At 48.9% G+C, this 25505-nt stretch overlaps 1 protein-coding gene across 2 annotated transcripts in view; it reads right to left on the bottom strand.

The window, feature by feature from the left end:
- The window catches only part of FXYD6 (FXYD domain containing ion transport regulator 6), a 132255-nt gene extending 110260 nt beyond the window's left edge, over positions 1-21995 (bottom strand). For both annotated transcript variants that reach the window (XM_088455984.1, XM_088455985.1), the window contains exon 1: positions 21789-21995. The gene's annotated coding sequence lies outside the window, so the exon portion shown is untranslated. The remainder of the gene's footprint in view (positions 1-21788) is intronic.
- Between the last annotated feature and the right edge of the window lie 3510 nt (positions 21996-25505).

Genomic DNA, 25505 nt, shown 5'->3' with positions numbered 1-25505 from the left:
CTAACGGCGTCATGCATGTGAAGGGTGGCGGGATGCATCACATCCTGAATGCGATGTGTCCTGCATCCCGCCCTACACAGGGGCATTTCTAGAGAGGAGGGGGCCCGTGTGCAGTCTCCGACACGGGCCCCCTCCTCTCCGCACGGCGGCCGGCAGCGCACTGAGCTGTGCGCGCCCAGCGCCGGAGTTATAGACTCTGGGCACTAGAGTGCACCCAGAGTCTATAGTGTCTGCACAGGTCACCAGTAAAATGGCCGCAGCGCCCATTTTCCCTGTACTGCGCATGCGCAAACTACGGGAAAATGGCTGCCGCGGCCATTTTCCAGTCATTTTACAGCGCCGATGTGGGATTCCGGAGAGGTAAGTAATATTATGGGTGCAGGGTGTGTGGTGCGGGACCCCCCTGGACCCAGGGGCCCATGTTCCCCGCACACCCTGCACCCATTATAGATACGCCCCTGGCCCTACAGCAGGACCTATGAAACTAGAAGAGAACTCAAATTATAGTTCATATTTCATAAAAAAATATTCTCAAACCATTTGTAATCCTTTTTAGGCTGAAATTAAAACATTTATGTAAGTAACTTTTTACATACTCAGCGGTCTGCAGGAGAATGCATTCAACCTTTTTATAGTGGATTCAAAAATCTCGTGGATTCAAAAAGACATTGGTGTCCACATGCCCAATATTGTTCATTAGCACCTTGTCGGGATCCTGAGCATCGGGATGCCGCTGTCGATACATTGGCAGCAGGCATCCCGACTGCCGGGATTTCATACCCATTCTGAATGCATGTGATACTTACATTTTACATAATGTCAACATATTTGTTTTTGCTTATTTTTAAGGTTAGGCAAAATAAGCAAAAAAACATATGTCGACATTCTGGTGTCAGCATGTTAAATAGCGATATTATTAACATAGCAAAATTTTAACCATGTCAACCTTTTTGCAGATTGGGTGTCGACCTGAAGTCCACGTTTACATTCTGACTGTCGACCTTCTGAATGTTAACTTTCCATGCTACAACCACCTTTTCATTGAAGGCTGTTACCGTGTGTTCCTGCTACTGGAATCCAATAAACCGCATTTTCTTGAAACATGACACTATTCTAAAGTTAAAGGGTGGCCGAAGTTTTATGAAGGTTTTACAAAATGCACATGTAATGGTAATAGTACTCGTGTTAATTTCAGCAAAATGTGCCCCTCAGTGTGAAATAATGTAATCCATAAACTAAACCTTTCCGAGTCACAAATACTTTTTACTGCTACAATTACCCTCCTGAGACCTGATACTACAGGATACAGGGGCGTATCTATAATGGGTCCAGGGGGGCCCTGCACCGTACACCCTGCACCCATAATATTACTTACCTCTCCGGAGTCCCACGTCGGTGCGGGGGTCCGGCTCTATGAAACGACTGGAAAATGGCCGCGGCGGCCATTTCCCGTCTTTTGCACATGCATGTTCAGACACTATAGACTCTGGGTACACTCTAGTGCCCAGAGTCTATAACCCTGGCTCTAGCCGCGCACAGCTCAGTGCGCTGCCGGCCAGAGAGGAGGGCCCCCTCCTCTCGAGAAACGCCCCTGACAGGATAGTACATGACTAGCTTCAGGGCCGGTGCAAGGTTTCTCGGCACCCTATGCAAAACTGCGGCCAAATGAACTGCCCCTTTCCACCGCCACCAATACCCAGCCCATCAGGTGAAAGTGAGGAGGCGTTATCTTAGTTCCACAGCCGCCACCTGCATTTTGTACAACAAGAATGTCCCTTTCAGAGACATCCTTAATATTGTGATGGGCAGACTCTGTGGCACCCCTCCAGATCCCGGCGCCCATAGGCAGCTGCCTAAAGCTGCCTAATGGTAGAGCAGGCCCTGACTAGCTCCTTAGCAAAACAGCCTTGGCTTATTATGCTCAGCTACTCTTTACCCCAGGGAGCCTGAACACACCCCAGTATGACATCGCACAATATAAAAATAGATAATAAGTGAGTTGTAAAATTTTTTTTTTAGCTTTTTTTGTGATTTTTTAAAAATGATCCTGTAAATATATTCTTACAGAGGTGTCCTCATATACCGAGCATCTTTACGCCATGTTGCATGAAATGTCTGTGTGACTGAGCCACTCCAAAACGGGTAATGCAGCGCCATATCAGGACGGCAGTGCACCCTATGTTGCACTGTTGTGCCCTCCCCCTCCTCTCACCCGCTCCCTCCCCTGAGAGCACACCATTACCGCCAGCAGGTGGATGGAGGGCAGGGTCCTTCTGCACTGCGAGCTGCTGTGCAGCTCTTTCTGCATACAATTCCGGAGCTGGATAGGTTGCGGCAGCTGGTGAACATGGTAGACTCCACCCTGCGCGGTGGCACCACTTTTCTTACGGTCCTGGCGCACAGGGGCTGGCTGGCAACTTTTAGCCTGGGGGGCAAATGCATGCAGGCGGCCCTGGCTGAGGAGTAGCGTGTAGCCAGGGTGCCTGAAGAACGTGCGTGCTATGGCGCCGCCCCCCCCAAAAGTGTTTCAGGGAGGAGGCGGGTCCATATGGGATTAATGTAAGGTAAAAATAAAGATTAGGGGCAGCCCCCTGTCGTAGTGCCCATATGCAGTGCCCCCGTGTGCCACAGGAGAGAACACCCTTATGCAGGCCTCCAGTAGTGCCCCCAGTAGTGATCCCTCCCTATCCAGTGCCCCTTGTCCCCCCAGTAGTGGTCCCCCCTGTTCAGTGCCCCTTGTGCCCCCAGTAGTAAGCCCCTTATATAGTGCCCCCAATAGTAGTACCCCCTATGCAGTGCCCCCAGTAGCAGTCCACCCCCCCACGCAGTGCCCCCAATAGTGGTAACCCTTATGCAATGTCCCTTAAATAGTGGCCCCAGTTGTAGTCTCCCCCCTATGCAGTACCCCCAGTATTGCCCTTTATTTAGAGCCACCAGCAGTGGTCCCTCGCAGTGCCCCCAGTGGTAGTCCCCTCCCCCTATGTAGTGCCCCTAGTAGTAGTCCCCTCGCCCCTATGCAGTGCCCCTAGTAGTAGTCCCCCCCTTGTAGTGCCCCCAGTAGTAATCCACCCCCCTGGTAGTGCCCCCAGTAGTAATCCCCCCCTGGTAGTGCCACCATAGAAATCCCCCCCTGGTAGTGCCCCATAGTAATCCCCCACTGGTAGTGCCCCCAGTAGTAGTAGTCCCCCTTTGTAGTTCCCCCAGTAGTAGTAGTCACCCCCTTGTAGTGCCCCCAGTAGTAGTAGTCACCCCCCCTTGTAGTGCCCCCAGTAGTAAATCACCCCCCTGGTAGTGCCCCCAGTAGTAATCCCCCCCTGGTAATGCCACCATATAAATCTCCCCCCTGGTAGTGCCACCATAGAAATTCCCCCCCTAGTAGTGCCCCCATAGTAATCCCCCCCCAGTAGAGAGAGACTTTATAAAAAAAACCACCTGAAACTCCCGCTCCTGGTCCCGACGCTTCCACCGGCTCCTCTGGCCGCTTTGCATTATGGGAGAGACGTCGTCATGACGACGTCTCTCCCATTGCCCACTGCGGGAGCCGGAAGATGGCTCCCGCATTGGGAGCAGCAGCAGCCGATGAGAGTCTGACAGACTCTTAGCGGCTGCTGATTACAGCAAACACACACTGCGTGTGTAGCGCTGACCGTCCGGTCAGCGCTACACACGCAGTGCAGTCTGTGTCACAGTGACACAGACTGCACCGGCCCGTGGCCCACATGACGCTGCGGCCCGGGGGGCACATGGCACACTGCCCCCCGGCCCAGCCCGCCACTGCTGGCGCAGCAAACATTTCACTAAATGCTGGGTACATCTTAGTCGCATCGTAGCTGCATTCAAAGCCGCTCACAGTGTACTAGAGACGCGAGCTCAATGTGAAATTCACGGATTCAGCATAAGCATAACAGAACGTGGTGGGAGGAATAGCCGCAGCCGCTCGTCTCGGAACAAGATTTACACAGATTTGCTGGTTACACACTTGTTGACCCGTCGATCTCCGGTACACTTGCTGCAGGGACCGCTGACAATGACATCCAACTGGGCAGGCCCTCCGAGTTGTGATGTCAGGCCAGGCATGTCAAGTGGCTTATTGGTGTTATTACTACCAATCGGCCGCTCTGAGTGCGGATCGGTCTGCTGACCAATCCGTCGTTATAGGGTGTGCATCCAGCATGAGTCGCACATAGATGTAGAAATACCACGAGCCCCAGCGTTCATTGTAGTTTTTGTAGTTTTGTCGCTTCTTGCAGCTTTTAGAGGTGCTAACAAGCAGGGCTGCCATCAGAAATTGTGGGGCCCGGGACTAGCAAAATTGGCAGGGCCCCCCTTTCCTCCGCTACCTTATTCCTACAAGAAAAACATGTGGCCAAAAAATATCAAGCCAGCCCATCCCCCCCTTATGTGTATCCAGCCAGGACCCCCCTTATGTGTATCCAGCCAGGATCCCCCTTATTTGTAACCAGCCTCCCCCTTATGTGTGTCCAGCCAGGACCCCCCCTTATGTCTGTCCAGCCCATCCCCCCTTATGTGTATCCAGCCAGGACCCCCCTTATTTGTAACCAGCCCCCCTTATGTGCAGTCAGCCAGGCCTCCCCTTATGTGTATCCAGCCAGGACTCCCCCCTTATGTGCATTCAGCCAGGCCTCCCCCTTATGTGTGTCCAGCCAGGACCCCCCCCTTATGTGTGTCCAGCCCATCCCCCCTTATGTGTATCCAGCCAGGATCCCCCTTATTTGTAACCAGCCCCCCTTATGTGTATCCAGCCAGGACCCCCCCCTTTTTTGCATTCAGCCAGGACCCCCCCTTATGTGTGTCCAGCCAGGACCCCCCCTTATGTGTATCCAGCCAGGACCCCCCCCTTATGTGTGTCCAGCCCATCCCCCCTTATGTGCATCCAGCCAGGACCCCCCCTTATATGCATTCAGCCAGGCCTCCCCCTTATGTGTGTCCAGCCAGGACCCCCTGTTATGTGTGTCCAGCCAGGACCCCCTGTTATGTGTCCAGCCCATCCCCCCTTATGTGCAATCAGCCAGGCCTCCCCCATATGTGTACCCAGCCAGCTTCCCAATGTGTCCAGCCTTCCCCTCCTTTCACAGGCACAGCACAGTCAGCCCCGTACAGCAGCGCGTTCAAACTTACCGGCTACTGTGCCTGTGCGGTCTCCTCTGCTGAGTCCCGGCCCCCGGGCAGTGACGCGCCGCCTACGCATGTTGCTGGAGCCAGAGTGACAGGCTGTTAGAGCCGCGGCGGGTACTAGTGCCCGCCGGCTTAGTCTAATATGCCGGAGACAGCAGCGGCACTGCTGCTGCTCTCCAAAAAAAAAAAATGCCACAAACTACAAGCCGGGGGGGAGGGAGAAGAGGTGCGGTAGGAGCGGGCCCCCCCCTTTCTGCCAGGTGTCCAGGCCCGACAGTCCCCCCCCTGATGGCGGCCGTGCTAACAAGATACAAGTTTTAAAACGTCACAATGACCCTGGTGTGCCAAGAAGAGCTATTTTGGGCACCTAGAACCAAAGTGCATGAGAACACAGCTGTAGAATGAGGGATTAATTCTATAGAGGCAGATGTAATACTCAAGTAAGCAGTATCGAGTCGTGAAGTTTCTTCCTTATCAAAACATATTATTCTGTTCCGCCACTTCAGCGCAGGTTCCACTGTTACTCAACAGAGAAGTAAAGCAGGATTGTTGCACACAGAAAATATTACAATATCTAATAACCTTCACCACAATAATGTTTTATACAATTTATTTAACTGGAAACTTGACTGGGTAGACTTGTTTTGCTTTGTAATATTACACTTATGTGGTTGTATTATCCCTATAATAAAACATTTCTATAGAAAAACAAACTTCTTATACTTACAATCAATTTAAAGCATTACTCAATAACAGATCACAGTGTTAACAATATTTTACATAGAACAAGGCAGTTACTATATTAACTTTAACCTTGGGGCCCAATAAAGTGAGATAAATCAGTTCGGTATAATGGAGCTCGGTGGTGCACTCGCCAGAACGTATTTCCTCCTTCTAGACTCTTTATCAGAGTTATGGAGCCTGCAATTTATATATGTTATACAGCACATACTGTGGCCCTCATTCAGAGCCGTACGCTCTGAGCAGAGCGCACGCTCTGCATGAGGGCCGGGCTCCATTTTCATGGAGCGTCCTCCTGGACGCTCGTATAGCTGTGGGTCACCACCCACAGGCTATACGAGCGTGCATTTTGATGGCCGCGATGGTCGTGACCATCGCGACCATCGAAATTGCGAGCCGGAGCCTGTGGTTGAGGTTTTCAACCGCAAGCTCCGGAGTGATTTTGGCTCTATCAGAGCCAAAATCACTCCCACTGACATCACTAGTGATGTCAGTGGGCCGGCTTCTGATGGGAGGCGTTCCCGTGGGAACGCCCCCGTCAGGGAGGCACGCCCCCGGCACGCCCACCAAAGGGGGCGTGCTGTCAATCAACATTGACAGCACGCCCCCTTTGATCGGACACAACGAGCGAAGGAAAGTCCTTCGCTCGTCGTGTCTGGCGCATGCGCACGACGGAGCTCCCTCCGTCGTGCGCATGCTCAGCGCAGACCATCGACCCACTTGCGAGCGGACAGCCGCTCGCGAGTGGGTCTGAATCAGGCCCTGTGTTTGCTAAACTGTGCTGAATTAATGACAGAGCGCTCACTCTGAATCAGGGCCGTCCCTCTGAATTTAAGAGCGGCCCCCTGGCCACTCGCATAGCTGTGGGTTACCACCCACAGCTATAGCGAGCGGCCAAAAAGATGGTCGCGATGGTCAAGACCATCGCGACCATCGGGCTTACGACGAGACCCTTGTGGTAGGGTCTCGTGGCCGCAAGCCCTGGAGTGCTTTTGGCTCTATCAGAGCCAAAAGCACTCCCACTGACATCACTAGTGATGTCAGTGGGGCCGGCCCCAGACGGTAGGCGTTCCCATGGGAACGCCTCGTCTGGGCAGCCATGCCCCCGGCACGCCCACCAAAGGGGGCGTGCTGTCAATCACCATCGGTGCGAGACCCATAGCGACGGCTTGGCCGTCGTTATTCGGGTCTCACGCATGCGCACGACGGAGCCGCCTCCGTCGTGCGCATGCGCACTTGGCCAACATCAACCCGCTTGCGAGCGCTCACTGCTTGCGAGCGGGTCTGAATTAGGCCCTCAGTTGTTACTTTGTAAACATCCCAGCATTAGCAACTAAGTTTCTATAGTACTGTGCTCCAGAAAGTCTCTGAGAATATTATTACTGGAGAGTTTGCTGGCTCAAAAGATGTTAATAAGATTCTGGTGCTGTTCCTTGGTCAGTGCTGAACACTATTGCCCTCATTTAGGGGCGCTCGCAAAATGCGAGCGGTTGCTCTGAATGTGGGCGGCCACTTGTGTTGTGAAGTGTGGCCTCCTGGTCACTAGCTAAGCTGTGGGTTACCACCCACAGCTTTAGCGACCGACCAGGTTGATGGTCGCGATGGTCAAGACCCTCGCAACCATCGGGGCTTGCGACGAGACCCTAAGGTTGAATCTTGGCAACCGCAAGCCCCAGGGAGCTTCCTGCTCTGATCGGGCAGGAAGCTCCCCACTGACATCACTGCTGATGTCAGTGCGCCGCTGAACGCCTCCGTTTGTGAAGCCACCCCCCGCCATGCCTACAAAACGGAGCGAGCTGTCGATCAACATCGACACCCGCCCCTTTTGTAGTGAGTTCTGGAGCGAGAGAATTTTGCGTGCGCAGGGCCTAAACATCGACCCAGTTGCGAGCGCTCAGCGCTTGCGACCGGGTCTGAATGAGGTCCTATATCCTTTCTGTCTGACTGGGTACTTTCATTACACTGCCCAGTCCTGGCTCCTCCTATAAGGTGCAGCTATTAGCTCTGTGCGATCAGCTGACTGACTCTCTATAGGCTTTTCTGGCACTTTCAGAGGAACTGCCTGTTACATTATGGTAGTAACTCCTCACTCTATGTATTAACAACACTGTAATGGGAAGTGGCAAATAGCTGAGGCTATGCTTTGTTCAGCTACAGGGTTATACTGTCTCTGGCATTTTCCCTTTCTAGTATGGACTTGGGCTGTGTGTGGATAGTAATGCAGGACTACCAACCTGTACCATACACTAACCATACACTAACGCTGGCTTCAACTAATAACCGAGGGCTGACAATATGTCCTCTTTATCTGTAGCCATTGCTCTCCCCAACTGATTGGATACCTTCTTCTGCAGCCCACCGAGTGCCTGTCAAGGGAGAAACCCTCCGGTCACTGGGAAATACCACTGGGAATCCAGTGAAACACACAACGTGCAGCTTTGCTCCCACTGGCAGTTACCTCACCACAGTGCAGCCACCAACTGCCATTTATTCTCTAGGTCAAATCCTTGAGCCTGCTACAGTACTCACCGGTCCCCTAACGTCCACCACCGCTGAGGGGGCAGTGCAAAAAGTACCTGAACCTTAATGAAACCAGCTACATCATGCCCTATATTAGACAATGGCAGGAGTCACATTAATACTTTACATTTTCATAGGGGCACATCAGCGTGGGTAGGAACACAGGGTGTTGGTGGGGTGCCACATACTTCCCCACTAGAATGATGCGTGTCCTCACGCATCAGGCATCTATAAACTCCTGAAGACATCCATTTTATACATCAGTATCTTTTCAGACTTATTTACATACATTTAAGGTACATTCTACCATTGCATAACGTAGATCACATTTAGTTACAATTACCAGGTAAGCCTAGAAAACTTTAGCTCCTTGCTATAATGTAACAATAGCATAACAGATTACTACATTTGTTACATATTAACACAAAGTTTCTTTTAAGTTATGTACTTTTGAACACTCTACCTCACAGGCTAGTGTCTACACTGAATATGCGGGGCATTCTTGTTTTCCTTTTTCGATTTTCCCAGAACTCTTTGCATAATTAATGCTATTTCACTTGAACTTAGTTCAGTATACTCATGGACTGGGAATTTATACTCTGATGGCACAGACAGTAAGGGCTCTTTGGATACAAGATATGGCTCCTCCAGAACAACAGATTTCGATATTTCCATAACAGAATCCAGGCAAATCTTTTCAGGGGATCCCAACCTCTCTGCTATGGGTGAATGTGGAACTTTCTTTGTGTCTTCTTTATGTACAGCTGTACTCAACTCTTGTCGATTGCAGAGGAGCATATAAGAAGTGCTGTCATACACTTTTGGTCGACTCTTTGGTTGTGGTTCTTGAGGAGATGTTGGCCGGACTATTTCTTGCCGGTACTGGCACACCTGTATATTTTGCGTTCCAACATTTTTACCAAACATTCCATCCAGCCTTTCACCACTCTCTGGGAGATCAGGATATTGTTTGTGTCTGTATGGTCTCTTTAGCCAGTAGGGTGGGTAGTGACTCCTCCAGTAAGGCTGTTGTTGATTAACCCTCTTTTCCTCTGCCACTCTTTCAACTTCTTCTGGACTCTTTTTACCTTCACTGTGTCGATAGTTATATGGTGGACCTCTGCGACGTGGATAATGCCAATAATGGTTGTGGCTTGATGCATATTTGCTGCCTTGGACTGAAACTCCACCAGGACCAGTTACATTAGTGGCCTTTGCACCTTTCTCTGTTTCAACCACGTAAACTCTACCAACTCTCCATCTCCCAGACTTCGAAGATATTTTCTTGGATTGTTCTTTAGGATGGCCAAGTAATGTACAAAAATATCGCTCTTGGTGTCGTCTCAATTTATGAAACCATAGCCTCGTTGCACGTGGAACCATACACCCTTTCCTGAAATCCTTTTTGTGATAGCTGATGTAACATTCCCCGCAGTCGGCGTGCTCACAAATTTTATTTTGTTCTGTACTATTGGGTTTAAACTCGCATCTCTGGGTTGCCCTTCTTCCATTTTTGGACCTATTCTTTTTGTCTCTCCTGAGGGCTGGTCCTCAGGCTCTCTCTGGATGCAGTAGCGTTCAATGTGGCCACTTTGTCAGCACTTTCTGCAGATAGGCCTCCCTTGTGTATCAAATTGGTCTGTTGGACGTCGACCTCTCTCTCGAGGAATGTCCCAGCAAGACTGGATACTTCCCCCACGCTCTTGGCGCCAGTCTCTGCATTTTGCTCCAGCCTGCTCTTGCCGAATCTCCTTTATCTCCTTCATGATTTCAGTGACAGCACTAGTAAAATTTCCGATCAGATCTTGACCAGACTGTAATTGTTGGGTGACTGTTTCCTTAGGCGGCATAGTGGCAGGCGTCATATATGGTTTGGCTTCTCTCGAATTTCCAACTTCCCACTGTTCTGTAGAGGAGTCAAATTCAAGATCAGCATTCTGATTGAGCCCAAGAATATCTAATACAGTTTCCTTGTACTTGGAGAATGGCCATACAGGATTCTGACGTCTCCACATCCTGAGCTGGGCCCGTATGTCTTCTTCTCGCGCCCCTTCAATAAATAAATAAATCAGAGTCTCGTCGACTCGTTCTACTTCCCTCGATTTTCAGGCTTGGATGTCCTGCATAACTTTCTGTAGGCCCAGAGCAAATTCTTTAAGTGACTCTTGAGGTTGCTGTTTCCTAGCATACAAACGGCTTCTAAGTTCGGAGACTGTCCTTGAGTCAAATATACTTTCCAACTTTTTGAAGATATCTTCCGCAGTCTTTCTTTCTTCTTCCTCCCACACTTTTACTTCAACGCGGCTCCCTTTAGCTGTCCAATTACAATTTCCACTCTTTGTTCGTCATTGAGTGGATATAACTTGAACATCGATTGCATTTTTTCTTTAAATTCCTTAAGAGTGATAATACCTTGTGGGTGAATTTCCCCTGAATTTGTTGGTAGCCATGGGGCTCCAAAGTAATATTGCATTGTGATGGGTGATGCCTGTCTCGTCTGTGCCACACTGCTGCTTGACGAGACATTTTCTGATGGTGAAGCAGGTAGTCGTCTTCTACCCGAAGTTGATACAGGAGATTGTGGTACCGACATTTTCCTGTCGTATCCTGTTCGCGGATGCCAAATTGTGATACTCAAGTAAGCAGTATCGAGTTGTGAAGTTTCTTCCTTATCAAAACATATTATTCTGTTCCGCCACTTCAGCGCAGGTTCCACTGTTACTCAACAGAGAAGTAAAGCAGGATTGTTGCACACAGAAAATATTACAATATCTAATAACCTTCACCACAATAATGTTTTATACAATTTATTTAACTGGAAACTTGACTGGGTAGACTTGTTTTGCTTTGTAATATAACACTTATGTGGTTGTATTATCCCTATAATAAAACATTTCTATAGCAAAACAAACATCTTATACTTACAACCAATTTAAAGCATTACTCAATAACAGATCACAGTGTTAACAATATTTTACATAGAACAAGGCAGTTAATATATTAACTTTAACCTTGGGGCCCCATAAAGTGAGATAAATCAGTTCGGTATAATGGAGCTCGGTGGTGCACTCGCCAGAACGTATTTCCTCCTTCTAGACTCTTTATCAGAGTTATGGAGCCTGCAATTTATATATGTTATACAGCACATACTGTGTTTGCTAAACTGTGCTGAATTAAGGACTCAGGGCCTGATTCAGACCCGCTCACGAGCGCTGAGCGCTCGCAAGCGGGTCAATGTTGGCCAAGTGCGCATGCACACGATGGAGGCGGCTCCATTGTGCGCATGCGCGAGACCCGAGTAATGATGGCCAAGCCGTAGTTATGGGTCTCGCACCAAAGGGGGCGTGCTGTCAATGGTGATTGACAGCACACCCCCTTTGGTGGGCGTGCCGGGGGCATGGCTGCCCAGACGGAGGTGTTCCCATGGGAACGCCTACCGTCTGGGGCCGGCCCCACTGACATCACTAGTGATGTCAGTGGGAGTGCTTTTGGCTCTGATAGAGCCAAAAGCACTCCAGGGCTTGCGGCAACGAGACCCTACCACAAGGTCTTGACCATCGTGACCATCATTTTGGCCGCTCGCTATATCTGTGGGTGGTCACCCACAGCTATGCGAGCAGCCAGGAGGCCGCTCTTAAATTCAGAGGGACGGCCCTGATTCAGAGCGAGCGCTCTGTCAGAGCGTCCGTCTCTGAATCAGGGCCTCAGTTGTTACTTTGTAAACATCCCAGCATTAGTAACAAAGTTTCATTAGTACTGTGCTCCAGAAAGTCTCTGAGAATATTATTACTGGAAAGTTTGCTGGCTCAAAAGATGTTAATAAGATTCTGGTGCTGTTCCTTGGTCAGGGCTGAACACTATTGCTCTCATTCAGAGGTGCTCGCAAAATGCGGGCAGTTGCTCTGAATGTGGGTGGCCGCTTGTGTTGTGAAGTGCGGCCTCCTTACCACCCACAGCTTTAGCGACCGACCAGGTTGATGGTCGCGATGGTCAAGACCATCGCGACCATCGGGGCTTGCGACGAGACCCTAAGGTTGGATCTCGGCAACCTCAAGCCCCAGGGAGCTTCCTGCTCCACAAAACGGCCGCCCCACAAAACGGCAGGCATTCCTTAAGGAACGCCTCAGTTTATGAAACCACCCCCCGCCATGCCTACAAAACGGGGCGAGCTATGGATCAGCATCGACAGCCGCCCCTTTTGTAGTGAGCTCCGGAGCGAGATAATTTCTCTCTCGCTCCGGGTCTTGCGCACGCGCAGTGCAGCTGCTGCGCATGCGCTGGGCCTAAACATCGACCCGCTTGCGAGCGCTCAGCGCTTGCGACCGGGTCTGAATGATGTAGTATATCCTCTCTGTACTGACTGGATACTTTCATTACACTGCCCAGTCCTGGCTCCTCCTATAAGGTGCAGCTATTAGCTCTGGGCCAGATTCAGACCCGCTCGCGAGCGAAGGACGCTCGCAAGCGGGTCGATGTTGGCCGAATGCGCATGCGCACGATGTTGGGAGCTCCGTCGTGCGCATGCGCGAGACCCGGCGAGCGACGAGGAATACGTCGCTCGGGGTCTCGCACCAAAGGGGGCGTGCTGTCGATGTTGAGCGACAGCACGCCCCCTTTGGTGGGCGTGCCGGGGGCGTGGCTGCCAGACGGAGGCGTTCCCATGGGAACGCCTACCGTCTGGGTCTGGCCCCACTGACATCACTAGTGATGTCAGTGGGAGTGATTTTGGCTCTGAGTCTCGTCGCAAGCCCGATGGTCGCGATGGTCTTGACCATCGCGACCATCATAATGGACGCTCGCATAAGCTGTGGGTGGTAACCCACAGCTATGCGAGCGTCCAAGAGGCCGCTCCATTTTTACGGAGGAGGGCCCTGATTCAGAGCGAGCGCTCTGGTCAGAGCGTTCGGCTCTGAATCAGGCCCACTGTGCGATCAGCTGACTGACTCTCTATAGTCTTTTCTGGCACAGAGGAACTGCCTGTTACATTATGGCAGTAACTCCTCACTCTGCGGTATTAACAACACTGTAATGGGAAGCGGTAAATAGCTGAGGCTATGCTTTGTTCAGCTACAGGGTTATACTGTCTCTGGCATTTTCCTTTTCTAATATGGACTTGGGCTGTATGTGGATAGTAATGCAGGACTACCGACCTGTACCATACACTAACCATACACTAACGCTGGCTTCAACTAATAACCGAGGGCTGACAATATGTCCTCTTTATCTGTAGCCATTGCTCTCCCCAACTGATTGGATACCTTCTTCTGCAGCCCACCGAGTGCCTGTCAAGGGAGAAACCCTCCGGTCACTGGGAAATACCACTGGGAATCCAGTGAAACACACAACGTGCAGCTTTGCTCCCACTGGCAGTTACCTCACCACAGTGCAGCCACCAACTGCCATTTATTCTCTAGGTCAAATCCTTGAGCCTGCTACAGTACTCACCGGTCCCCTAACGTCCACCACCGCTGAGGGGGCAGTGCAAAATGTCCCTGAACCTTAATGAAACCAGCTACATCATGCCCTATATTAGACAATGGCAGGAGTCACATTAATACTTTACATTTTCATAGGGGCACATCAGCGTGGGTAGGAACACAGGGTGTTGGTGGGGTGCCACATACTTCCCCACTAGAATGATGCGTGTCCTCACGCATCAGGCATCTATAAACTCCTGAAGACATCCATTTTATACATCAGTATCTTTTCAGACTTATTTACATACATTTAAGGTACATTCTACCATTGCATAACGTAGATCACATTTAGTTACAATTACCAGGTAAGCCTAGAAAACTTTAGCTCCTTGCTATAATGTAACAATAGCATAACAGATTACTACATTTGTTACATATTAACACAAAGTTTCTTTTAAGTTATGTACTTTTGAACACTCTACCTCACAGGCTAGTGTCTACACTGAATATGCGGGGCATTCTTGTTTTCCTTTTTCGATTTTCCCAGAACTCTTTGCATAATTAATGCTATTTCACTTGAACTTAGTTCAGTATACTCATGGACTGGGAATTTATACTCTGATGGCACAGACAGTAAGGGCTCTTTGGATACAAGATATGGCTCCTCCAGAACAACAGATTTCGATATTTCCATAACAGAATCCAGGCAAATCTTTTCAGGGGATCCCAACCTCTCTGCTATGGGTGAATGTGGAACTTTCTTTGTGTCTTCTTTATGTACAGCTGTACTCAACTCTTGTCGATTGCAGAGGAGCATATAAGAAGTGCTGTCATACACTTTTGGTCGACTCTTTGGTTGTGGTTCTTGAGGAGATGTTGGCCGGACTATTTCTTGCCGGTACTGGCACACCTGTATATTTTGCGTTCCAACATTTTTACCAAACATTCCATCCAGCCTTTCACCACTCTCTGGGAGATCAGGATATTGTTTGTGTCTGTATGGTCTCTTTAGCCAGTAGGGTGGGTAGTGACTCCTCCAGTAAGGCTGTTGTTGATTAACCCTCTTTTCCTCTGCCACTCTTTCAACTTCTTCTGGACTCTTTTTACCTTCACTGTGTCGATAGTTATATGGTGGACCTCTGCGACGTGGATAATGCCAATAATGGTTGTGGCTTGATGCATATTTGCTGCCTTGGACTGAAACTCCACCAGGACCAGTTACATTAGTGGCCTTTGCACCTTTCTCTGTTTCAACCACGTAAACTCTACCAACTCTCCATCTCCCAGACTTCGAAGATATTTTCTTGGATTGTTCTTTAGGATGGCCAAGTAATGTACAAAAATATCGCTCTTGGTGTCGTCTCAATTTATGAAACCATAGCCTCGTTGCACGTGGAACCATACACCCTTTCCTGAAATCCTTTTTGTGATAGCTGATGTAACATTCCCCGCAGTCGGCGTGCTCACAAATTTTATTTTGTTCTGTACTATTGGGTTTAAACTCGCATCTCTGGGTTGCCCTTCTTCCATTTTTGGACCTATTCTTTTTGTCTCTCCTGAGGGCTGGTCCTCAGGCTCTCTCTGGATGCAGTAGCGTTCAATGTGGCCACTTTGTCAGCACTTTCTGCAGATAGGCCTCCCTTGTGTATCAAATTGGTCTGTTGGACGTCGACCTCTCTCTCGAGGAATGTCCCAGCAAGACTGGATACTTCCCCCACGCTCTTGGCGCCAGTCTCTGCATTTTGCTCCAGCCTGCTCTTGCCGAATCTCCTTTATCTCCTTCATGATTTCAGTGACAGCACTAGTAAAATTTCCGATCAGATCTTGACCAGACTGTAATTGTTGGGTGACTGTTTCCTTAGGCGGCGTAGTGGCAGGCGTCATATATGGTTTGGCTTCTCTCGAATTTCCAACTTCCCACTGTTCTGTAGAGGAGTCAAATTCAAGATCAGCATTCTGATTGAGCCCAAGAATATCTAATACAGTTTCCTTGTACTTGGAGAATGGCCATACAGGATTCTGACGTCTCCACATCCTGAGCTGGGCCCGTATGTCTTCTTCTCGCGCCCCTTCAATAAATAAATAAATCAGAGTCTCGTCGACTCGTTCTACTTCCCTCGATTTTCAGGCTTGGATGTCCTGCATAACTTTCTGTAGGCCCAGAGCAAATTCTTTAAGTGACTCTTGAGGTTGCTGTTTCCTAGCATACAAACGGCTTCTAAGTTCGGAGACTGTCCTTGAGTCAAATATACTTTCCAACTTTTTGAAGATATCTTCCGCAGTCTTTCTTTCTTCTTCCTCCCACACTTTTACTTCAACGCGGCTCCCTTTAGCTGTCCAATTACAATTTCCACTCTTTGTTCGTCATTGAGTGGATATAACTTGAACATCGATTGCATTTTTTCTTTAAATTCCTTAAGAGTGATAATACCTTGTGGGTGAATTTCCCCTGAATTTGTTGGTAGCCATGGGGCTCCAAAGTAATATTGCATTGTGATGGGTGATGCCTGTCTCGTCTGTGCCACACTGCTGCTTGACGAGACATTTTCTGATGGTGAAGCAGGTAGTCGTCTTCTACCCGAAGTTGATACAGGAGATTGTGGTACCGACATTTTCCTGTCGTATCCTGTTCGCGGATGCCAAATTGTGATACTCAAGTAAGCAGTATCGAGTTGTGAAGTTTCTTCCTTATCAAAACATATTATTCTGTTCCGCCACTTCAGCGCAGGTTCCACTGTTACTCAACAGAGAAGTAAAGCAGGATTGTTGCACACAGAAAATATTACAATATCTAATAACCTTCACCACAATAATGTTTTATACAATTTATTTAACTGGAAACTTGACTGGGTAGACTTGTTTTGCTTTGTAATATAACACTTATGTGGTTGTATTATCCCTATAATAAAACATTTCTATAGCAAAACAAACATCTTATACTTACAACCAATTTAAAGCATTACTCAATAACAGATCACAGTGTTAACAATATTTTACATAGAACAAGGCAGTTAATATATTAACTTTAACCTTGGGGCCCCATAAAGTGAGATAAATCAGTTCGGTATAATGGAGCTCGGTGGTGCACTCGCCAGAACGTATTTCCTCCTTCTAGACTCTTTATCAGAGTTATGGAGCCTGCAATTTATATATGTTATACAGCACATACTGTGTTTGCTAAACTGTGCTGAATTAAGGACTCAGGGCCTGATTCAGACCCGCTCACGAGCGCTGAGCGCTCGCAAGCGGGTCAATGTTGGCCAAGTGCGCATGCACACGATGGAGGCGGCTCCATTGTGCGCATGCGCGAGACCCGAGTAATGATGGCCAAGCCGTAGTTATGGGTCTCGCACCAAAGGGGGCGTGCTGTCAATGGTGATTGACAGCACACCCCCTTTGGTGGGCGTGCCGGGGGCATGGCTGCCCAGACGGAGGTGTTCCCATGGGAACGCCTACCGTCTGGGGCCGGCCCCACTGACATCACTAGTGATGTCAGTGGGAGTGCTTTTGGCTCTGATAGAGCCAAAAGCACTCCAGGGCTTGCGGCAACGAGACCCTACCACAAGGTCTTGACCATCGTGACCATCATTTTGGCCGCTCGCTATATCTGTGGGTGGTCACCCACAGCTATGCGAGCAGCCAGGAGGCCGCTCTTAAATTCAGAGGGACGGCCCTGATTCAGAGCGAGCGCTCTGTCAGAGCGTCCGTCTCTGAATCAGGGCCTCAGTTGTTACTTTGTAAACATCCCAGCATTAGTAACAAAGTTTCATTAGTACTGTGCTCCAGAAAGTCTCTGAGAATATTATTACTGGAAAGTTTGCTGGCTCAAAAGATGTTAATAAGATTCTGGTGCTGTTCCTTGGTCAGGGCTGAACACTATTGCTCTCATTCAGAGGTGCTCGCAAAATGCGGGCAGTTGCTCTGAATGTGGGTGGCCGCTTGTGTTGTGAAGTGCGGCCTCCTTACCACCCACAGCTTTAGCGACCGACCAGGTTGATGGTCGCGATGGTCAAGACCATCGCGACCATCGGGGCTTGCGACGAGACCCTAAGGTTGGATCTCGGCAACCTCAAGCCCCAGGGAGCTTCCTGCTCCACAAAACGGCCGCCCCACAAAACGGCAGGCATTCCTTAAGGAACGCCTCAGTTTATGAAACCACCCCCCGCCACGCCTACAAAACGGGGCGAGCTATGGATCAGCATCGACAGCCGCCCCTTTTGTAGTGAGCTCCGGAGCGAGATAATTTCTCTCTCGCTCCGGGTCTTGCGCACGCGCAGTGCAGCTGCTGCGCATGCGCTGGGCCTAAACATCGACCCGCTTGCGAGCGCTCAGCGCTTGCGACCGGGTCTGAATGATGTAGTATATCCTCTCTGTACTGACTGGATACTTTCATTACACTGCCCAGTCCTGGCTCCTCCTATAAGGTGCAGCTATTAGCTCTGGGCCAGATTCAGACCCGCTCGCGAGCGAAGGACGCTCGCAAGCGGGTCGATGTTGGCCGAATGCGCATGCGCACGATGTTGGGAGCTCCGTCGTGCGCATGCGCGAGACCCGGCGAGCGACGAGGAATACGTCGCTCGGGGTCTCGCACCAAAGGGGGCGTGCTGTCGATGTTGAGCGACAGCACGCCCCCTTTGGTGGGCGTGCCGGGGGCGTGGCTGCCAGACGGAGGCGTTCCCATGGGAACGCCTACCGTCTGGGTCTGGCCCCACTGACATCACTAGTGATGTCAGTGGGAGTGATTTTGGCTCTGAGTCTCGTCGCAAGCCCGATGGTCGCGATGGTCTTGACCATCGCGACCATCATAATGGACGCTCGCATAAGCTGTGGGTGGTAACCCACAGCTATGCGAGCGTCCAAGAGGCCGCTCCATTTTTACGGAGGAGGGCCCTGATTCAGAGCGAGCGCTCTGGTCAGAGCGTTCGGCTCTGAATCAGGCCCACTGTGCGATCAGCTGACTGACTCTCTATAGTCTTTTCTGGCACAGAGGAACTGCCTGTTACATTATGGCAGTAACTCCTCACTCTGCGGTATTAACAACACTGTAATGGGAAGCGGTAAATAGCTGAGGCTATGCTTTGTTCAGCTACAGGGTTATACTGTCTCTGGCATTTTCCTTTTCTAATATGGACTTGGGCTGTATGTGGATAGTAATGCAGGACTACCGACCTGTACCATACACTAACCATACACTAACGCTGGCTTCAACTAATAACCGAGGGCTGACAATATGTCCTCTTTATCTGTAGCCATTGCTCTCCCCAACTGATTGGATACCTTCTTCTGCAGCCCACCGAGTGCCTGTCAAGGGAGAAACCCTCCGGTCACTGGGAAATACCACTGGGAATCCGGTGAAACACACAACGTGCAGCTTTGCTCCCACTGGCAGTTACCTCACCACAGTGCAGCCACCAACTGCCATTTATTCTCTAGGTCAAATCCTTGAGCCTGCTACAGTACTCACCGGTCCCCTAACATCCACCACTGCTGAGGGGGCAGTGCAAAAAGTACCTGAACCTTAATGAAACCAGCTACATCATGCCCTATATTAGACAATGGCAGGAGTCACATTAATACTTTACATTTTCATAGGGGCACATCAGCGTGGGCAGGAACACAGGGTGTTGGTGGGGTGCCACACAGACGGGTGACAAATATTAAATATGTATCAGGTTTCTCTATAATAAATCTGCATTTCTAAAAATATTGTAAAGTATATTTTACAAATAGGTGCAAAGCTCAGTTTGAATTTGAGTTTGTTTTGCCGTGGCTGACAACAGAAATGATAAATAGCTCAGCCTTTTCACAAATAGCTTCCATAATGGTTTTAGTTTCATCAATGTCCCAGTTATCTGGGCTGGAAAACTTCCCTATAAATTGGTTTATACAATAATATGCATATTAGTGGCAATACTGGCTGCCCATACAATATCTCTATGTGACCACAGAATTGTCTGTCATGGAAAACCTAACTCCTATTTCCTAGCAGTCCTGCTATAAATAGTAGAGTGTGGTGGGGACATACAGAGGAGACGGGCAGATTTCGGAGTCACATAGACTGTGGTTACAAGGAGAATCTGAGCCTTGAGCTGTTCTATAACATGCAGAGAGCAGAGGGAGGGAGCAGGGCAGATAATACTAGTAAGACAGTGATAGCATAATAGAAAGAAGTGAGGATTAGTGTGTGACACAGTATAAAGGACATCGGAGCCTTTGGAAAGATTGGATTCTATTAACCCTATAAATACCCAAGGAAAAACAGGGTATAAAAAAAATAAAAATGAAATCAATCATATTGTAGGAATGTGACAGTGTTAATGGCAGCAGGCACAATGTTGCTTGTCCCAGTCACTGTTATACCCCTTTCAGACATAAACCCCGGCTCGAACCCTGGATCTGAACATGGGTTGAAGCCAGGGTTTCAGTATTTACCCCCCTTTCACACCTGAGGGATGGACCTGGGTTATTTCTGGGTTCGTCACCCCTTCACACAGGACACGTGCATAAATTATCCGCTACGATTGCATACGCAGCATGAGAGCCCACTGCGTGTGAAGAGACTTGCAGTGTCTGCGGCTGGTCAGACCATGCTGTGTGACTGGCCAATGTGCGTCATACTTGCCTACCCTCCCAATTTGGTAGGGAGCCTCCCGAAAATTGGGTGCCTCTCCCCACCCCCCGGGAAGGCAGGCAATCCTCCCGGCTGCCGCCCACCCCTCTTAACCCCCCTGCAGTTACCTTAGAAACTCCCGCAGCAGGGGGGGCCGTGACACGATTCACACTGAATCGCGTCATTTTGACTCCGCCCCATGCTTCACAATGCCTGTAATATCGGCATTGTGTAGTGGGGCCAAAATGGCGCGATCGCGTGGCCCCGCCCCTGCTCCGCCAACAAACGCGCATCACCTGGCCGGCCTCACCTCCTCACGATGGCCACGCCCCCTGTAATGCCGATCTGGCAGCTCCCTCCCGGAAAGGGCAGCCAGAAAGTCAGCAAGCCTGATGTGCGCCGATGGTACCAATGTTTATGCAGGTAAGCGACGTCGTACGCACGTGAGAAGGCAGCAGCGGATGTCTTTATGCTGGCTGTGCTTTGGCAGGCATTAGCATATTGTCACAGCTGTGTACTGTGCAAAATCACATCTGCGATCGGATTAGCCATTGATGCTGAATCAGTCGCACATTTGCATTGGAAAATGCCCTGGTGAAAATTGAGAACAAGTTAGCGCCAGTTTAATGACGGTCTAATTTCCCTTTGCCGGAGCATCCATGGTTGTCACACGCTGTGTAGATGGACATAGACCATTTCAGCTCCCCACATGATATGACTTAATAATACCGTGATCATACCTGGGCAATGTTGTTTTACAGTCCACTGAAACCAGAAATAATGCATCACACAGAATATAACCGGGGATTGCCTCCACAACACCATACAAATGAAATGGTTCTGAGCAGTTTGTTACAATGGAAAAAAAAAATGTAAATGAATAATTTTCTAGGACAAATCTTCCAAAACTAAATCATGGAACATTTATATAAAGCACAAGTAATGCAACAGTCACAGAAGACTATCTCCATAGACTGAGTACAGTGACTATCCGCCTGTAGGTTACGTGTATCTCTGCATGCATAAGTAACGGTACGCACTTTCAACACTTATGTAGCATTAAATGTGAATAATATTACCTTTCTGTACACTTGGTGTGACCTGCAGGAGTGTACACACAGTTAGTACAGCAATGTATAATAACTTGGAGATTATAAATAGACTAGTGTGAAAATCATGCTCACACTCTATTCCCTTCATTTGCCAACATCCACTTGTCTCCAGTTACTTTTCAGTCCTTTAGAGTTCAGACATTGGTGCAGGCCAGACCTCATGGGAGACATGGGTTACAGCAACAACTGGGGTCATAGAGGTTGCCTATGTCTTTCATACAGCAATGTTTTTCTTTCCATTTTATTTCTTACCTTTCAATGCAGATCTTCTTTCTCTTTCCTTCTCTCTCCCGGTACCTTATTAAATACGTCTTCTGATCTTTTGTCCAGTATTCCTCTATCCTGTGCTAGACTAGTGCGAGCTCTAAGTTTTCGTTCGGGGCTGCACAGTTCCCTTGTTTTTCTCTCCCTTCCCTTCCAGTCAGGAGTTACGATGACACACAGCTGCCACTTACTAGTGAAACAGCTGCAGCTTTCCCATAGACTGGAATCTTTGCTATGGGAAGTACTATGAATATGTGCAAAGGAATGTGGGACATTTTTTTCTAACACACTACACACATGTATTATGGTCTATTTATTATTGAAATGGGTGGTAGTTCAGAGCTGTATTAAGACCCTATGGGGCCCTAGGTGAGATACTGGTTTGGGCCCCTATATATATGGCATACTTGCTGTGACCTTTTTTCTAGGCCGGCCCTGGTCACGGGTTAGCGCTTTTGGACTCCCACTCACCGTCAGTGACCGCCTATCACTGACTCCGCCCACTGCGCCGTAGGCGTGTAACGATGCTGCCACCACCAAACTCTACCATCGGCGTTTGGAACCGCTTATTAGGTACACTCAGGCTCCTACCGCTGGCGCCTGGAACCGCTCTGCTGTGTATGCGTCGATTAACTGTGGACACACCTCCTGTTTGGTGTCGGCTGTTCCCACCTGATCCCTCGCAATGGACCAGGTCTGCACGGTAGCTTGGCAGAGGGCTTGAACTTGGAGACACAGAGCTCTTACCCAGGACAGCAGGAGAACGGAATAGTGTTTTGGCGCAATTCTGATAGTCGCAGGATTGAGTCAATTGAAATGAAGGCAAACGGTGTTTATTTGCTCAATGTCTTAAAGAAGACCCTCCCTTTCGTCTGAAGGGGAATATGACACAGAAATCAAACAGCAATTCTCCACAAAGGATTTTCAAAGATGTACAATATTACTAGGCACGAAGCCTTCTTTTGTACCACTCCAATACACATTTACATTTCCGCAGGGGGTAAGTCCGCCCTGTGGTTTCCAACCAATCACCTTAAGTGCATGACCTGTGCATGTGCTGGCCACATGCACATTTAACATTGTCCCCTATGGACAGTGGGGAGTGGTCACTCCCCTGAGCCTGAGACTACCTGGTGTTTGGTCACCACCCAGTAGTCAGCTCGTCTAGGGCCTGGGGAGGTTTCCCTAAAAAACCCTACTTCCAGGAATCTGCTAAGGGACCAGCCCAGCCACCTTTGCCTGAATCTGTGCTACAGAGGTGGGGAAGCAGGGTCCCCGGGCACGGTTTCCTGGCCATGGAAGGGAAGCTATTTTGGAGCTCCCTGAAACGGTTAGCTGGCTACCTTAGCCAGCTCCCTATGCACCTCCGTATACCACTTCCAGGCATTAGGCTGCATAGGGGAACATTTTATTTCTTCTGGAAGGGGCTGGGGGTTCCAGCAGCCCACGGAGGACTCTGGATCCCCTGGCTGTCCAGAGCATCACAGGTAAGTGCACTTTACTTAAATTATATATTTAAACACTTTAAATACATTCACCGTTTGTGCCTGTGCACAGCATCAGGCTTTTAAACACTTGCAGCACTGCAGTCAAGGACCTCCTGTTCTGGCTCAGTGCTGCACATATATTTTAAATACATTTTCTGTTTTTAACCACATGTACATCTGCGCTTTTTATACTGTGCCCAGCGCTCAGCACTGGGCTCCCTTATTCCTGCAGTCCTGGACTGCTGGGGCTCCACCAGGGTTAATCCTGCCATCGCCGCTCGGCCGGAGCTCAACTCCGGCAGCATGCGGTGCTTCAGACAGTCCCCCGGTGCAGCGCAATACTTTTAAACATGGCGCCTAGCACCCTTTGTCTCTTTAAATATGGCGCCGCAGCACAGGGGTTTAACCCTTTCAGTGTTGCGGCCGCCATTAGCCTCGTGTGGCCAGCCTCTGGCCACACTTGCCTACACTACTGGAAGTTGCGGGAGGCTCCCAATTTTTCAGGCAACCCCCCGCATCCCCCGGAAGTATAGGCAGATCTCCCTCATCCTGCCGGCTTCCTAGTGAAGCAGGCATGATGGGGAGAGTTAATGGGGAATTTGCGGATCTGCGAGAAGAGGGCGGGGCTAACTGATGCGATTTGACTAATTACGAGAGCAGCCCGGCCCCGCCCCCTGAAACTGCCTGCTGCAGCAGCTCTCTGGGCTGCTCCTGGAAAGCACTTCTACAAAGTCGATAAATACAATATATGGTTATGCATTGGTCATGTCAGTGAGCCACGTTTACGTCAAGCTCCTGACGGACGTACCTGTGGTTAATGTATTTAAGGTGAGACCCACTTTGTTAATATTTTTATCACTGATGAAAGAATATGCGTTCTGAAATGTTGGAGTAAGTCCGCTTTGTATACGTCACTTATCTAAGCTCTGTCGCCATTTTTACATAAGGGTTCAATCGCTATTGCATTCCTGGAGGGCACCGGGCGTAGTAATTAATATCAGCAGGAGATTGCTTGCACACTTGTCTTAAAATATATCAATTTTAAATATATAGAGTATACTTAAAAACTCGTTGGCACTTCAAAGTCTTTTTAAGCAATTAGTAGCTATATTAACTCATGCCGACGGTTCAGAACTAGTGTGCTCTTTTTTGAGGTATACAGCAGCAAGTAGATATTTGCAATCAAGCTTGGTTTTACCTTTAAAATGATTGCTGCTTTAAAAATACAGGAAGACTCGCAGGAGTTCCTGCAGCGGATGCAGCGCGCAAACCTATTACATAAGCCCCTAAGCCTCAACAATATATATTTATAACAGTACAATTAATATTTGGGTCTTTCTCTGTTAAATATCCTTGATTGTCATTGACTCTGGCTTAGCGTGTATTCATCTAATACGCACGCCAGCATCTACCTGCCAATCTGTTTTTGAGCCTCCGCAACGGCACTAAAACAGCTTCTAGGGTGGCATAGTCTACGTGCCTACTTTTTAAAAAGCATTTCAGGGAGATTGTAAAGCAGCACCTATGAGCGTAGCGGTAAAGTGGGCGTGTACTGCTGCATCTTAAAAGATTGCCAGAAAATTGATTTACATCCAAATATATTGTTGATGAAAAGGCTGATTTATTATATAGTGTGTATGAACATTGGTTTTAGCGTTTCGCAGATAAAACGGTTAAAAAACATAAACAAATTATTTTTCGATTATCCGATCGATTGGCCAAGAACGAGAATATCGGCCTCAATTTCCCGATATGTGTGCATTTTCTAATATCTGCTGATATTTCCCATGTTCTCCTGGCATTATGTCATCCTCCTTGTGGGCATACATATGTAAAATCGGTGTGTTGTGGCATAAAATCGCTAGCTTCTAATAACAATGTCCATAATGTGTAGCACAGATATCGGGGATGGCAATTTCTCGTCCCATACAAAAAAATCTGACACAGTGTAGCTAGCTTTAGAAAGAGCAAGTAACTGTGCATCTTGGTAAAACCATGCTGCACTGCAGGTGGGGCAGATGTAAAATGATTAGATAAAAGGACCAGATACTGCGCACAACCTTCCTCCTGCTAATTATTTGCTAACTGTAACTCGTATACACAGATAGGTAAAGGTCACAGATAGTGTGACGCTGATATAGACAGATGATTATGCACAATGAGAATTAAAATATAACTTTTACTGATAATGGCAGACACAATGTCAACAAGGGTGTCT

This window comes from Taudactylus pleione, unplaced genomic scaffold, assembly GCF_031769625.1.
Source record: "Taudactylus pleione unplaced genomic scaffold, aTauple2 ptg000683l, whole genome shotgun sequence".
Lineage (NCBI taxonomy): Eukaryota > Metazoa > Chordata > Amphibia > Anura > Myobatrachidae > Taudactylus > Taudactylus pleione.
The sequence above is the reverse complement of the archived record's forward strand: the minus strand, read 5'-3'. Positions and strand labels throughout refer to the sequence as shown.